Source organism: Thermobia domestica, chromosome 17 (genome assembly GCF_964235325.1).
Source record: "Thermobia domestica chromosome 17, izTheDome1.hap1.1, whole genome shotgun sequence".
NCBI classification, from domain to species: Eukaryota; Metazoa; Arthropoda; class Insecta; order Zygentoma; family Lepismatidae; genus Thermobia; species Thermobia domestica.
In genome coordinates, this window is record NC_137470.1 from 125,829,710 (window position 1) to 125,845,914 (window position 16,205).

At 36.7% G+C, this 16,205-nt stretch overlaps 1 protein-coding gene across 1 annotated transcript in view; it reads left to right on the forward strand.

Moving 5' to 3' along the window:
- The first annotated feature begins 4,278 nt into the window (after positions 1-4,278).
- Positions 4,279-16,205, forward strand: part of Glut1 (Glucose transporter 1) — a 942,408-nt gene continuing 930,481 nt past the window's right edge. The window contains exon 1 of the mRNA XM_081744242.1: positions 4,279-4,553. The gene's annotated coding sequence lies outside the window, so the exon portion shown is untranslated. The remainder of the gene's footprint in view (positions 4,554-16,205) is intronic.

The following is a 16,205-nucleotide window of genomic DNA, read 5'->3' on the forward strand; positions in this document are numbered from 1 at the left end:
GGTTTCGATTTTCTATCAAACAAGTTTCAGTGAAAATGCTAACCATACTTGGAGAAAACCGAGACGTTTGTTTCTCAGTTTCCGGTTTATATATATATATATATATATATATATATATATATATATATATATATATAAACGACATTGCCCATCCTTAGTTCAACGCACTACCAGAGGACCACCTCTTCTCCTATTTATCCCTTTTGGTTGATTTGGTTGAGTGTATCGTCCCTTTCATAATCGAGGCTATACGAGGCGTTGAGCTGTAGCTTAACGAGAGATCCGAACCACGTGAACTCTCAATAGGAATCGAACCCAGTCTCCTGTGCCAAAGGTGCGTACGCTAACCATATAGTTAAATGGAGCTCTTCGCCCTTTGGGGTTAGAAAGCAATAGAAAATGGGAATACTAAAACAAAACCACATATACTATAAAAATCCATCATAAGTGATGCATCATGTGAATAGAACTCACAAACTCTCATGTTTGAGTTTAGACTCTAAAGCCACTACGAAGCATGAAAGTGAAAGCTTCAATACAAATTGTCAAATGTGATGAACATTTGAAATATAGCCGTTCGTCTTCTATAGCTTTCCTAATTATATCTTCTGTTTCATTAAGAATATCATCAATCAAGAAAACTGACGATTGCAATTAATTGTTTCAGTTTTTTTTAAAAAAATAAATCATTTTTTTTCTAATGTTAGGTGTTTATTACGTGTTATCAGAGATTCAGATCACAGACGTCCATGTAGATTTGACAACTTGGACACTAATTGTGATTATTGTAATATTAATGATCTCTAATGATATTATTTCGTCGTAATATTTATTGCACTTGGTTAACCTAATATTTGAAAAAAAAAAACAGAATATATATTTGAAAGTAGGATTATAGCATACATGTTTTCTGTCTTCATAAGTCATAGAAAATTAAGGAAAAAATTATTGTCGTCAGTCACGTTGCTGTTAATGGTTTGATTGGGGGAGGGGCACAGTGGCTCAGTGTCTTATCTGCGGTGCTTGGGTCCCTGGTTCGATCCCAGCTAAGTAAGATTGTGGTGGACAATATAGTATCCATGGGTTTTCTCGGCTTACTCCCGTTTCCTCCCACATTTAATTCCACCAACTCTTCCATCATCACTCACATACCTTAATCATCATCTCCCTTAGCCTTAAGTCCCAGGAGCATAATCATGGGGCTTTATACTGAAATATTTCATTGTGGTGGCTCAGTGCTAGTGCGTTCACCTTAGGTTCATGGGGTCCTTGGTTCGATCCCAGCTCGCGCCAAATGAGCTTTTGGGTGTACAAATACCGTTTGAGTGAGTTTTCTTGGGGTTCTCCCGTTTCCTTCCACTTTTTATTCCACCATTTTATTCATTCTCATCATCACCGACTCCTTTAGCCTAGCCGGCACAATGGGGGGACGCAAAACTTAAAGATTTCGTTTCATAAAATACTTCATTTCATTTCATTTCATAGTTTGGTTGTTACGAAGCTCCTATATCCTTCAAACTGACTTCGTGGTTAGCGAGCGTGCCTTTGGTGCACCGGGTTCCAGTTAGTGATGGGCAGTGGGAAGGAAAATAAAAAATATTCCTGGTTTGCTCCCCTGGCATATAAATTCCCGGGAAGGAATTTATTTCCATTTCTTTACTTTAGTTTCCAACTTACAAGAAAGATATAACTAATTACTTTTTTAAAAAAATCATTATCATTTACTTCTAGATTTTAAATAATTTGGAGGTTCAAAAAAATTGAAATTCGTTGACTGTACTTTATAGGACTAATTAATAGGGGCTAATATGATTTTTTAAGTTCCACTTCCATTTGCACTAGAAAGTAACAAAGTACTAATTTACAAATGATGAAATGAACCAGTTTGTAAAGTAATCTAGAAATTCTGTTGAAATAGAGATGAAGTACTATCATTACGCCTCGAACTACCGTTCGTAATAGACGTTGGTCTGTCTGCTGTCTCTGAATTTCTGACTAAGTACTAGGGCTTCTCTTACATGTGAATTAACGCATGAAATTTCGAAAATGGATAGAAAGAGAGGTCGTGTGTGGCAATGTGTGCAAAATTCTAAAGAGAAGTCGGTATCTTCAAATATTGTGGTAATAAATTTGTATGCGCAAATGTTGGTAAAATGGTGAGACATGTATTTTCTGGTAGTTACTCAAAATAATTTGTTTATAACATTTAAAAATTTAATATGTTCATAATACCAGTAGTAGGACCAAGTTTAGAAAATCCACTTACATATAAATTTAAACTGTTTAGCGGTGTAAAAGTATGTGGACTTCCTATACCAAATGTTTTTTGTAACATATTTACTCGCATAAAACATATTGTAAGTAAATATACATTTACACGTACTCTCTGAATATAATAGAATATTAATAAAATAATATAATACCTTTCAGAATATACATTTTAAAGAATCCTCTGGAGAGAACAGTAATAAATACTGTGATGAAAAACGAATTTAATTTTGAAATCATAATATAGTAATAAAATGCAGTTTTCTTTGTGTTTGCACGTAAATTCCCGAAATATTCCCATTTTTGGGAATATTTCCTGGAATATTATCCAAAAATATTTTCCCGAGAATTGCCCATCATTAGTTCTAGTACGATGCCAACGGAAGAGCATTGAACGTATTTGGATCTCACCTTAAACTGTAGGGCTGCGTCTCATATAGCCTTTGTGAGAAAAGGGACAACACTAAATTGCCCCAACGAAGGAAATATTATATTAATCTTTGTTATATTAATCCTATGTTATATTAATCTTTGGATACACTTTTGGTGTGACTGGTCCTGGGTTTGATTCCCGGTGAGAACATTCGGTCGAAAAGGTGTAAAAGTCTTTTCAGGCCAGCCACCTTGAATGAGGTTTTCCTGGCTTTCCTTCATTCCCACTAGGCAAAAGCCAGAATGGTACCTATCATAAAGGTACCAAGCCGCTTCCTTCCTTCCCCCCTTCCCTGATAGTATGATCACCGTGGGACGTCATCTCTTATACGTGTCGGGCTAAAATGACCATAGATGCCGAAAGCCCAGAATTATAATTCCTAATCATAATCCTAATGTTTTGGACATATAGTAGCCTTTAAGAGTCTTCATCCCGGCGAAATTAAAATACCGCTAATTTTACAGTAATTATGTGATATCTTCAAATAGATAAAATATAATTGAAATATGGAACAAGAGTGCCCTAGACAATATTATTTTGCGTGAGGTACCGTTATCACAAGTCACCTAGTGGCTTTCCGTTTTCAGCCGTTTAGAAACGCGAAAATAAATGCCCATTTTCAAACTGGCTGGAAATCGAAAGCAGATAAGTGAGTCGTTATAACGGTTTCTCATGTAAAATAATATTGTCTAGGGCGCTCTTGTTCCACATTTCGATTATCTTTTATCTACTTGAACATATCACATAATTACTGTAAAATTAGCGGTATTTTAATTTCGCCGGGATGAAGACTCTTAAGATTGAAGACCTTCAAGATTAGAGTTCTTTTGAATATACATTACATGGAAAGTCATTAATTTCATGTTGCTGGCCCAACTCTGATAATTTTATGAGGAATCCAACTAGAGACCACTCGGAATCAAGGCGATCTTGCTAGCTACTATGCCACGTGTGATCTCAAAGCCTTATATGCACAGCTTTTTAGCGAATTGAAAAAGTACTTCATAATTATAAGTTTTGAGGAAAATATTGATTTAGCTACTGACAAACTATTATGAGTAAAAGTTTTCTTTAGAGACACGAGATAAATGTTGGTAAAATTTCTTTAACTAAAGTTATATTGTAGCTTCTCCATGGCTCACTCGTTACGACATGGACAAAATAAAGCCCGATTATTAAACTTACATAGCTTTTCAATGCGATCAACATCCCTATACAAAGATGAATTCTTAAAAAAGAAAAGAAAAAAACATATATATAACATTTTAAAATTGTTTTTTTTTTCGCTTTTCTTATCCGGATGTTGTTTTCCTTTGGCATGTGTGCGCATGCTGATCACTCAGAACGGGAACGTCAGTTACATGAAGTAAAACAAGGCAGAATGCTTTTTCAACGCAAATACTCTCAAAGTTGACGCGCCAGGTACGCTTAAAATAGTCCTCTCTTATTGGCTGAGATGCCGCGCCCTCTGTATCTGGAAACAAAATAACTTAGTAGGTAACATTCGTATTATCGAATGCAGCAGTGTTTGCCGCTCAGTGCTGCCCCCTCTCGCTGGTCAAGACAACTAACGATATTGATTTTGGGTTTGCCCCCCTCTGAATGGTGTAGGGAGAACGGCCGGGACATCCAGCTATAGAGCATGGGCGTCTACAGTGCGTAGATTCGGGAGAAACCCTCCGAGGAACTGTGGATACAGGGGGCCGTCAGTCCCGTTACGTTCTGAAGGAAAGGGGGGCTACCCCCCAGGAATGTCTGGGAGCTTGGTGTTTGCTTGCAGGATGAGCTAGGGTCCCCTCTTCGAGTCCCGGCAATAGGCCAAAAAGGTGAAGGAGCAACGCTATTAGTGCAGGTAGGTGAATATTCGGGCGTGGTCATAGGACCCATGTTGGGTCAGGGGGTCAAGTGAGGTCACCAAATAGTTGAGTATTTTCTGTGCTTTTAATCACTTGACTCTTTTATAGACTTTGTTCATATTGAATGGTGTAAATTTTGTTCATTGGAAAGGAGGCTTGTGTTCGAGTCCGTATCATCCAACAAACACTGCGGGTGTTCGGCGTTTAATACGGCAAAGACACAACACTTGTAGTATCAAACTTTTCCGTACAAGTTTCTATACATGTCTAAGAGGACAGAACATCTTTATGTATTTTAAAGGTATGTGATCCTCTTTCATCTGAACAGTGTAATGAAAACACTTTTTCGTAAGGTCCCAGTTACTTCCGAACCGCGGTTATTGCCTACATTAGGTTTGGCAATGCAGCTGTGAAAGTGGTAGCCCTGCCGTACCGGGCGGAGCTGGGAATCATGGGAAGGGTCCCAGGTGGCTTTCTGCGGGTTCAAACTGCGACCTAACGAGGTCATAGGGTGATCCGATGCCGCACCATAGACCCTTGAGTATATAGATATTACGAAATGATTTCGAGATCTTCACATGACTTCCGGTACTATCGGCGATGTAGGGTGGCTACTGGTGTACTTTGCTCCGCTGAGTCAAAAAGTACGCCGTTTATTGATCATGTGATGTTTTTGTACAGTTTCTTAACTTATCGTGAACGCACTCGTTGTTCAAGCAAGTTTTAATAAGTATTTCACTTCCTTAGGTTTACTCACTTCGGTTATGAGATTGTGTAACCGGGTATGATTTCCATAGGTGTTCCACAAAGTTACTTAATCGTTCCACACATATTATTGTTAAAAAACACTAACTGTTATTTGCAAGAAGAAGGTGAAATAATCACAGAGAATGTTCGTACAAAATGTCAAGTAAGGACACTCATTCCCTGAAGGTATGTTGTGATTACCATGTATGTAATAAATACTGTTTATTGAATATTTTGAACGGGAGGAAGATTTAGTACATGCAAATGATCTCAGTGCCTTTTTCTATCTTCTGAATCGTTATGTTAGTTTCTCAAGACATTTAAATGTCACTAAAAAAAGGATTTTTATTTGTTTCTTAATAATATTTTGGTTTCTGTTTATCGAAAAGTCACCGGTCTTAGAAACAATAAGAAATACTATAAACAGGAGAGCCAACTTGACCAACGTGAACGTTCTTCTTAACTTTGAGTGGACAAGATTAAATTGTTTGATTGGTGTTGTCTACGTTTAATGTTTGCTATAATCGATTCTTAAAATCGTAATTTCATAACATGACATTAAAAAAATTAGAAACAATATCGCTGTTATGACAATAATATAAATAAATGTTGAATCAATTTTCATTTGGAAATCGAAGCTGGACATTAACGAACTCTTATACTTAAGGCAAAAATGAGAGCAACAGACTAATGACTGATACACATAAGAGTAATAATATTTATTTATTTATTTTTCAAAATAAATATTAATGAATATAAACAGTTTCAATTTAAAGTTATGAGCATGATCTGTTGTTATTCTAGTCTTATATTTAGAACAATTAGCATTCTTTCCGACATGCAATAAACTAGACTTTTTAAATAATGGAAGTGTTTTTTTTTTCAGTTAAACAAATAAGGACATGTTTTATATAAATTAGGAATGGTTTTGCTTTTATCAGAATAAAAAGAAAGAAAAATTGCCAGAAGTACTCAAAATAGAAACAATAACAACAAACTTTCGTTCAGAGAGTTTGTCAGAAAATCATGTTAGTTCTTGATTTGACTTGAATTCTGATTTGAATTTTTTACGTGTTCTAACATATCCGGATAAAATTTTTTAACCAAAATTGTTCGTCTTAAAACATAATACCACGTTAAATTCGATACCCTTGTACTTTTGTTTTTACAAATATCAATATTTGCCAATGGATTACACTTTGAATAGCGCCCGTCGTGGCCGCCATATTGGATTTTTTCTGTTGCAGTGCAAAGCATTCGTCGTGCATGGAAGGTGTGGTTTGTGTTCCAAATAACTTCTGTTCGTGCGGTATCTAAGTGAAACGCTGTCCAGAGTTTTCGCGTAAGTATGATGTTAAAACATAACAACTTTACACAACATTAAGACTATTATAAAAGATAATGTGGCATAAATGTATAATATATTTTTGAGATCTTACCCAAGTAAGGCTCAAATATAGGGACCACCTTTAAATACTGTGAAAGTAGTTAACGTTTGCCTACTCGAGTACAGTGACATGCAATCATTCGCAGGTTGATGTTCTTTATGTTGTATAAATAAAACGCATAGAGGCGTGGCAAGTTAGCGTAGAATTTCATATTCAGTATTTTATTATATAGAAATCGTGTTATATAATGTGCCGCATACTTTCTCGAGGAATAAAGTAGTTCTGAGTTCACGCACAGATAGTCATGTTTTTTGGGGAGGATTTCTAAGTTTATATGCATTTCTGAGATAAATATGATTTAAATTTGTCAACAATTTGAGTCCTATGACCTATACGCGATAATTTGTGTTATGTTATGTTAATAATGTAATTTTAAGAAAATGTATTGTGAGAGTATCAAGTTGATTCTAAATCAGATTTGTTTCAAGTTTTTAATTTTTGAAATGCAGTATTTTCGCAAGCTGTTAGCGTTATATGTGATAGTCGTTTAGACATGTGATTTAACACATGCTAATGATAACAAGAACGTGTTGGAAGCAATTATTCTTCATTGTATACATGTTTGTGTCTGTGAGAGAAAAATTTCGTTTCAGTATTACATTGTTGTTTTAATATTATTATTATCATCATTTACAATCATTTCAATTAAAAATTATGCAGACTTCTAAAATATTGACATCTACTATATATAATAGTAGATTTACGAAGAACGTTTACATATTTTACTGACATTTTGTTCAACTGTGGTTATATCTTTACGGAATTTGATCTCTACGTTGGTAGATCTACTGGCATCTTTACTTATACAAATTAATAAAGTGAAATTGTGAAGATATCTATTTGTGTGGAGTTATGAACCACATTCAATCGTGATAAAGTTTATCTCAGGATTATAACGAAAACTGATAGTGCTGAAAAATCGAATAGGATACACAGTTGCATTTCTAGTTCGCGAATTGTACTGTCCTCCGATTTGACGAAACGTGGTTGATTAGAAAGATATAACTTTCTAATCACAAAGTAACATTTAATCTCTATACGTTTAAAAGAATTAGTAGTTTAAGTTAACGAATCTTTTTGATCAAATACGAAAATATTAAGAAGTACCCAAATTCTTAAGCGGTTGCACTATGAACTGTTTTGTTTACACAAAGGTTTGTGTGGATCAGTTTTCTGTATTGGTAAGTAATATGTAAATTATTGTAGTTGTTAATTAGATCTATTTTAATTCTTTGGTACCAGTTGGAACGATAATAATTGATAATCAGCGACTCTTTACCAAAAAACTAAATTTAAAAAATGATGAACTATGTTTTGATTTATTACGTTTGACCTTCTTGTTAATGAAACTTTTTTCAAAAGTACGAATATTCTCTTATTTTTTATTTTTATTTTATTTTGAATACTGCGCATAGCTGATGTAATTAGTGATCATTAATAGTAAAAACCTTTTTTTTCCTTAACAAAATATATTCTGACAACATTCGTATCTAACATTATATAACATGAGTACGAATGAATAAAGTAGCATTATTATATATATTTTAAATATATTACATATATTTAAAATATATAAATGGGTATTCTCAAGGGGAATTATAGGAAATTAATATATGAAACCGACATAGCTAGCGGAATAGATTTTTCTGAGCCTGCTAGATTGGTCGGTATTTATTCAAGGAGTAATTTATCATAGCAAGCGATTATATTGATACTTAACCTAGAAAGGCGAAACTTTTCTTCTGAATATAGATTTTCCGTAATGTTATTGCTAATCGGTTATTTGAGCAAACACTAGAGTTATTTGAGCAAGAATTGACAGAGAAAAATTTAGCTGCAAAGTGTTTTCTGAAGTTGAGTAGCATTTCCCTCCATTCACTGACATTCCGTTACATAATAACCAAATCTTTTTTTTAATTTTCAAACACGATCTTTAGGGTTCTCTGATAAATATTTACTAGCGAAATACAGTGACAACAAACGTTTGATTAATTTTTACCTATCATACTCTCTATCATGAATATTTGCGATATGAAATACTGGTATAAGTATTTCTCCATATTGTACTACAAGCATTTTTAAACGGAATACCTCTACACTAGATGCCGCGACGTAATTGTAATGTGTCACGAGAAAGATCATGAAAATAAAGTATTAGCTACGCAAAACAAAACTTAACTTTTTTAGATATATAATTCGATCTTAAATTACAGTGTTATTGTGCAAAAACAAAAAATTATATATTGAAAAACGCTGTCATACAATATTAGCAATGTGGCACTTTGGCTTCACAGTGAAACAAAGTTATGAATCCGTTTTAATTTCATCACATGAACTCATTTCAAATGCTGTTAATAATATTAAAAAGGATATCTAATTTTAATTCTTTGCCTGACAGTGGTAAAACAAGACCTGCAGGATGGTTAATGATTTGATTCAATTTGAGCGCTTTGTTTAGAGAACGAACCAAAGATCTTCGATTTTAATTTCACATGTCATTTTTTTTTTCTCATTGCGTACCCGGATTCAGTCTTTGGAAACTTATAACATAAATTATTTTTAACTTATAGCTTGTAATACCCCATTCTACTGCACTTTTCACCTTGTAGTCATGCATCGAGGTAATTTCTACGGATTTTGGTTGACCAATCCTGTTTGTCCGTGCATACGTCCGCCAGGAGGACAAAAAGCCTGAAGAACTAGTTGATGAATCATTATCGTGTTCGATCATAGTAGAGAGGGTCAAAACTTTGGAACCGAGTTCAATGATGGAGGTTGTCCATCCCAAGGTGTGGACAAATCACAAATCGGTTCATCATGTATTATATCTACAATGGTCCCTTTTTTAGCATGTAAGCCAATTCTACCTCTACGTCAGATTGGTTGCATACCATAGCGAACGCACTCCTTGACGTAATGTAGACGTGACACTCTTATTTGTTTTTGGATAAAACTATTAGATGTACAGTTTCAAGTTATTGTGAAAGTTGAAAATTGTCTAATAGACACCAATTTTTGATCCATACAATGTGTGATAGAAAAGTACGGTGTAATGTAGTTCACAGATCCATGCAACGATGGTGTATCGATGTGGTATCCATTTCAACTAGTAAGCTCGGCAGCCTAAACTTTCCGTACAATGTGTCAAGTTTGAACGAGTTGTGACATGTTAGTTGCCTTCCAGAGGCAGAAGAGAGAGAGCGTGCTAAGAATGCCTGTCGCACAATATCATTAAGTTTTGTTCTAACAAGTAACACTTCACATCGTTGCTGCCGGTCTGACGCTAAACTATACATTTTCGGAAAGCACTAGTCCTAAATAGGATAACTACACAGTGCGACGGTCAGACGTTGCCGCGTTCAGGACTTATGGAGCGTCAAACATTAACATGGGGTTTATGAGAGTTACAGGAAACGAAGAAGAACACAAGGTTTGTGACGTTTGAATCGACGTTGTCTGATTGAGCACTTGTTTGCGTAAGTTAAAGGGTACAATCAATGTGCAAATCGTCGAACAGAGCATGAGAGATGCAAAGAGTGCGCTCACAGTGTGCACACTTGACGAACGGTAGTTCGCCGCACGTGAAGCACACGTCACCTTCGTCGAGGGAGTCAAAGCAGTACTCGTGCGGAGAGATCCACATTCCCGGCTCCTCGTCCAGATAGCCAGCCTTGTGGAAAGCGTACCGGATCAGGTTCTTGAATCGGGGTGCGCTGAACTGGTAGAGTGAAAACGACTGTAGTGCCAGGAATCGATCGCGATGCCAGATATCCATGACACTGTCCATGGCCAGTGTGTCGGTCACAAAGCGTACAAAGGACTTGTACTGACGGAAGAAATGCACATCTAAAGGCTGAATCTTTCCAGTGCAACCACCAGGAATCAGTCTCTTGTGCAACGCAACGTCGGCAGGCTTCAGTGCGTTCGATAGATTGTCGTCCTTGTTCAGAGTCCACGAGTCCAATAGCAAAACGATCTTCTTCCGATCATCAGGCATGCTTGGCCAGAACACTTGCTCGTAGAAGTCCTTAAGGTCGTCCCTGTTCATGTTGGACGTTTTGCCAGCAAATGATTTGATGTTCGGTGGATCTGCAGGCTTGTTTCCCGGAAACTTTCCACTTGGTTCCGACACCAGTACATACATCGGCCGCAGAATCTCTCCGGCCATGGTGATCACGGGCATGATCATGTAGCTGTGGGTTGTTGCGCTCATGGATCCCACAACCGCTCGCACGACTGTTGTTCCTTTGGTACGGAGAGTGCGAGTACTCTGCAACAACTTCTTGAAGCTACTCTGATCTGCATTGGCAACCTGCGTTGGTGGGATGCTTTCGCTTGCAATGAGCTCGCGAGTCGCTAATACGAAAGCATCAGCCTGCTGCTGCAAGTCCAACTCTTTCAGTTGCCAGGTCCTGCCGACCCTGTGGGTGATTGCACGGTCCACGATGTTGTTGCGCTTCTTGAATCTGTACACCCACGACGGTGATGCCTTGAACTTGAGACTCTTGTTAGGGTCCAGTTCATTAGCTGTTTGCCTAGCCCAAATTCGCAACGTTCGATCGTGAATGATAGCAGTGTGCTGTTTCTCCGCGAACATGCCCCGAACTGCCTCATTGATCTCTGCCATCAGCGTCTTCTTGTCATCTTTGCCTTGTGTTGCCCCAAAGTGACGTAGCACGCCAATGTTCCGAATATACCTGAACTGATTCTGCAGAGTCGAGTGGGTAGCACGACCGGTCTTTGTGTTCCAAGGCCTACCTGTTTTTGGATTTACCGTCCAGTAGGCATAGGCTTTTGCCTTGTACTCGCGCCACTGCTCTGGTGTCATTTTGGAGTCTTCTGGAGGCTGATCCTGGAACTTCGGCTTCTTCACAGGAGAGGGCAGGTATTCTGACGCTGATGAGCCAGATGCGGAAGACGTATGAGACTGCTGCGATGACGAAGGCATCTCTGCATCCTCCTGCTCTTGGTCTTCCTCGTCTCCAAAATCCATGTCTCCGTCCCCCTGGTCACCATCACTGTCACCGAAGCCGAGCGTACGAATCTCTTCAACGACTTCCATCCCGCTGGTCAAAAGAGACTTGATGTGTGCCACCATCCTTTGCTCTTCCAAATTTGGATTGCGCTCATTTGTCCCGATCTCGGCCACCAGAGCCCAAACGACCACTTTCGGATCCATCTTACAACGCATACCTAAAAAACACAAAAACAACACAAATGTTAGCACAGAGTACAAATGCAAGACGAATTAGCATGAAATAATACGACTGCTACAACACACATGTTAGCACAGAGTTCAAATGCAAGACGAATTAGCATGAAATAATACGACTGCTATGGTTACTCTCATAAACCCCATGTTAATGTTTGACGCTCCATAAGTCCTGAACGCGGCAACGTCTGACCGTCGCACTGTGTAGTTATCCTATTTAGGACTAGTGCTTTCCGAAAATGTATAGTTTAGCGTCAGACCGGCAGCAACGATGTGAAGTGTTACTTGTAAGCTGCAAAAAGGTGCAAACAAGCTCACGAAATGTCAAAAATCAATGTATGATGATGAAGCAGTAGCATTGAAGATTGTTTACAAGTGGTATGAGCGATTCAAAAGCGTCAAGGAGTCGGTTGAAAACAAGATACGATCGAGATGACCTTCGACGTCAAAAAAAAAAAAAAAAAAAAAAAAATGAAAACGTACAAAAAGTGGTACAAATGATTTGTTCAAACAGGCAAATGACTATTCGAGAGCTTTCGAAAGAACTAAACATCTCATATGGGTCCGTGGAAAGCATTTTAACCACCGATTAAATGGGCAAATGACTTCCTTCTTCAACACGAAAACGCGCCGTGCTACACTTTGCTTTCGATCCGCACGGTTTTGGCCGAAGAAACATTCCTGTCTGTCCATATTCCCTGTGCTCTCCAGATTTAGCCCCATGCGACTTCTTGCTCTTTCCAAAAATTAAAACCGTGCTTAAAGGAAAACATTTTGATACCATTTCTGACATTGAGTGGGCCATGACAGAGAAGCTGAACATTTTTCCAGAAGTGCTTCCAGTTATGAATTCAACGTTAGGATAAGTGCATTGCTAGGCAAGGACAGTACTTTAATGGAGATTAAATCAAATTCCGTGTAAGCTTATTACTTTGTTTTTTTTTAAATAAAATTATTCACCGTGTTTTGTGATCACACCTCGTACAGTAAGTAGGAAATAGATTAATCACATTTTATGGAAATAGATTAATCACAACGTGTTCTTGTGTTAGATATATAGTTTGTGGACCTCATATGGAAGTTTTATAAGAAAAATTGATGTGTTTATTATTATTATTATTATTATTATTATTATTATTATTATTATTATTATTATTATTATTATTATTATTATTATTATTATTATTATTATTATTTGTGAGAATAACTTTGAAAAAGAATTTTGTATTTACATTTGCGTAATATTAATTTGATGCCACATCGCATATAATTGTTGAATTTACACAGAACACAAGTAGAAAAATGTATTAATTTGAAACTCACTGTGTCAAAGCGCAACAGTATTTACGAACACCACTTCGTAATTGTGACGGAAACAATATAGTACACTTGATTTTGAGAGTTAGCCATTTTTCTTAAACAAATGTTGGACATGTTGTTGAATATCCTAGTTTCAAACCCATTTGATAATAATTCTGGCTGGGATTGTCTTTCGTTTTCCCTCCGGGCTGCACCATATGCATGGTTGGATGTTTCAATGTGGACATTTATTCTGTGAATTCTAAATAAATTTTCTTCTACTGATCAGATACAACTCATACAAGCAGAAAAATTGTGCATTTATTTAATTATTGTCAATTTATAAATTAATTGTCTACCAATACAATTTACGAATGGCTGCAACCGGCCAGAGAGCTGTCCGGTTTATCTTGGCTATCTGTAGTCAGTGCATAGATATTCAACGTAGTTATTGCTGGGTTTCTAGAGATGAGTTTGCTGCCACTTAATTCAAATACCTTCACAACTGCCAAACATCTAAAATTCTGTGTGCTCACCGGAAATCAAACTCGGGCCCACTTACAACAAAGGCATGTGCTCTGGATACTTGCCAACAAATTATCAGAAATTTTATAAGCACGTTATTAAGTTCTTCGATGAAAGCAAAATTTTACATTTAATATTTAACAATTGGGCCTTAAACAGTCACTACTCTAAGTGGTAATTGAATTGACATTTGTATAAGAGAGTTGGTTTATCAGGAAGCAGCTCATGGAAAGGCACTCCAATTTGGCTGCCGCGCACAATTGCGGAATTGTTATTCTTTTTTCAACAACCTCCAAACCAATTGAAGTACATTGTTTCTTACGATGCAGAAAATTACGTCTACTCTACGACAAAATAGGCAGAATTAAAACAGGTCAGCTTTTCTTCAAAGTTATTGAAAATAGAAAATAAATGGTATGCATATTCTTTGTTTCTGGTGACTGTGCAATCGTGATTAAACACTTGTTGGGTTTCACGTACACGAACTCAATAAATAACCAAAGGCCGCAACTGTACACCAAAGGAGCCGATGATAGACACAAATCAATATCGATGACGTAAATATTGAAAGCTCTCTCTCTAGTCTAGTAACTACCGTGTGTGCTTGGTTCATGTGGTACTGGGTTCACTTCCCGGTGAGAGAGTCTTGAAATTTCAATACATTACCGTGGTTAGAATTCCACCTCAAACTGTAGGTCCATGACTTATATAGCCTGTGTGCTGAACTTCAATCCAACCAGCTAATCAATGTTTAAGTAAGACTAGTTAAACCTGCTCTCTCTACACAACACATCATTCACATATGAGCATGAATTTTTTGTCATTCCTCACAACGTCTGTACTTGTCCCTTTACAGACAAGTAAGAGACGTCTTGATAAAAATCGGCAAGGAGTACCGTAAAAGGGGCATTTTTCAATTATTTTTTCAATATCTCGCACCGTTTGCAAGATTTGAGCCCACTTCCGGTTGGAGTTTCGAATTAATGTATGATCAGAGTTTCCTTTCTTCTTTCATGCAGTATGTAATAAGCAAATACATTACACAAACAATTAATTATAATGTCAATGATATGTGGTGTTCATTGGGCAAAACGCTCCAAACAATAAAGATTCGTCTTAGACTGGAGAAATGGTTATCCTTCGTTTTTCATTATCATTTGGACATGAAACACACGCCTGACAGATATACTACTTCTGTATAAAATGATGTGGTGTTTCATGCAGTATGTTGCTTTACTTTTTTTAAAAATTCAACACTTTCAGTTAGGACTGGACCCAGGATTTTCTGAGGGGGTGCATCAATAACTATCAGTACATTTTAATCAAATTTAATTTTTTAAAATGACTTTAGGCATCTGTGATGTGTATGAGGAACTGACTTAAACTATTGTGTATAGCAAAACCGCTTTCTTTTAATCCTGAAACGGAAACATGACATGAAATTTTAGAAAAGTATTGCTATTTCCACAGCCAGTTTCTCACTTTAGATAGTGTATATTAAGAACAGAGGGGGGGGGGGGTTGCACGTGCTCCGTTGCACCCCCCTAAATCCGACCCTGCTTCCAGTGTACTCCTAAAAATGTAATAAAGGAGTAACGGCCATGTTTCTTTAAATATCCAATTAGAACTGGACAATCTACCCAAAATTTAGAAACGACCAGTGAAAACGATACATTTCTAGCGCTTGTGGTTTTCGAGAACTCATTGTTGAAAGGATTGGAGACAATGATATAAACTTTTCTTTGGAGACAAACATATAAACCTAGCATTTTAATATATAGATAGAAGAAAAAAAAGAATTCACTCAGAGTACTATTGAACCTCCACGACACAATCTGAAATGAATAGATAGTACATAACATATATTTTTGGTATCTGTAATCAAATCTTCCTTTAAACTTAATTTATTATAGAATCCTATATGCTCTCCCCACTGATCTAGTGACTTTGTTTATAATCAAACCTTCCTATCAAAGTTAATTTATTATAAAGTCCTATAGGCTCTCTCCACTGATGTGATGACTAGCTAGCGTTTGTTTGGTGCACGTGGTCCCGGGTTTGGCTCTCGTTCTTTAAATTTGTACGCATTATACGGTGAATCGAATTTCATTTTAAGCTGTAGATCTACGTCTCATACAGACTCGGTACTGAAAAGGCATGCTAAATTTCAATATTCGGAATAAAAATCCTACAGTACTTCCAAAATTACAATAAAATACAGAACATCAGAAATTTTATTAATGAAGGAACGGTGTACTTATATGCAAAAAAGACAAAGAAAGAGATTATTAACAATTATATGTAATGGTATTACTAGCTTTTCTTACAAAATTTGAGAAATAATCGAATAATAATTCGAGTAATGGCTTTCCTCATCTTTAAATAATAATATGTGCGACTGTCGTCAGCTTTTCACC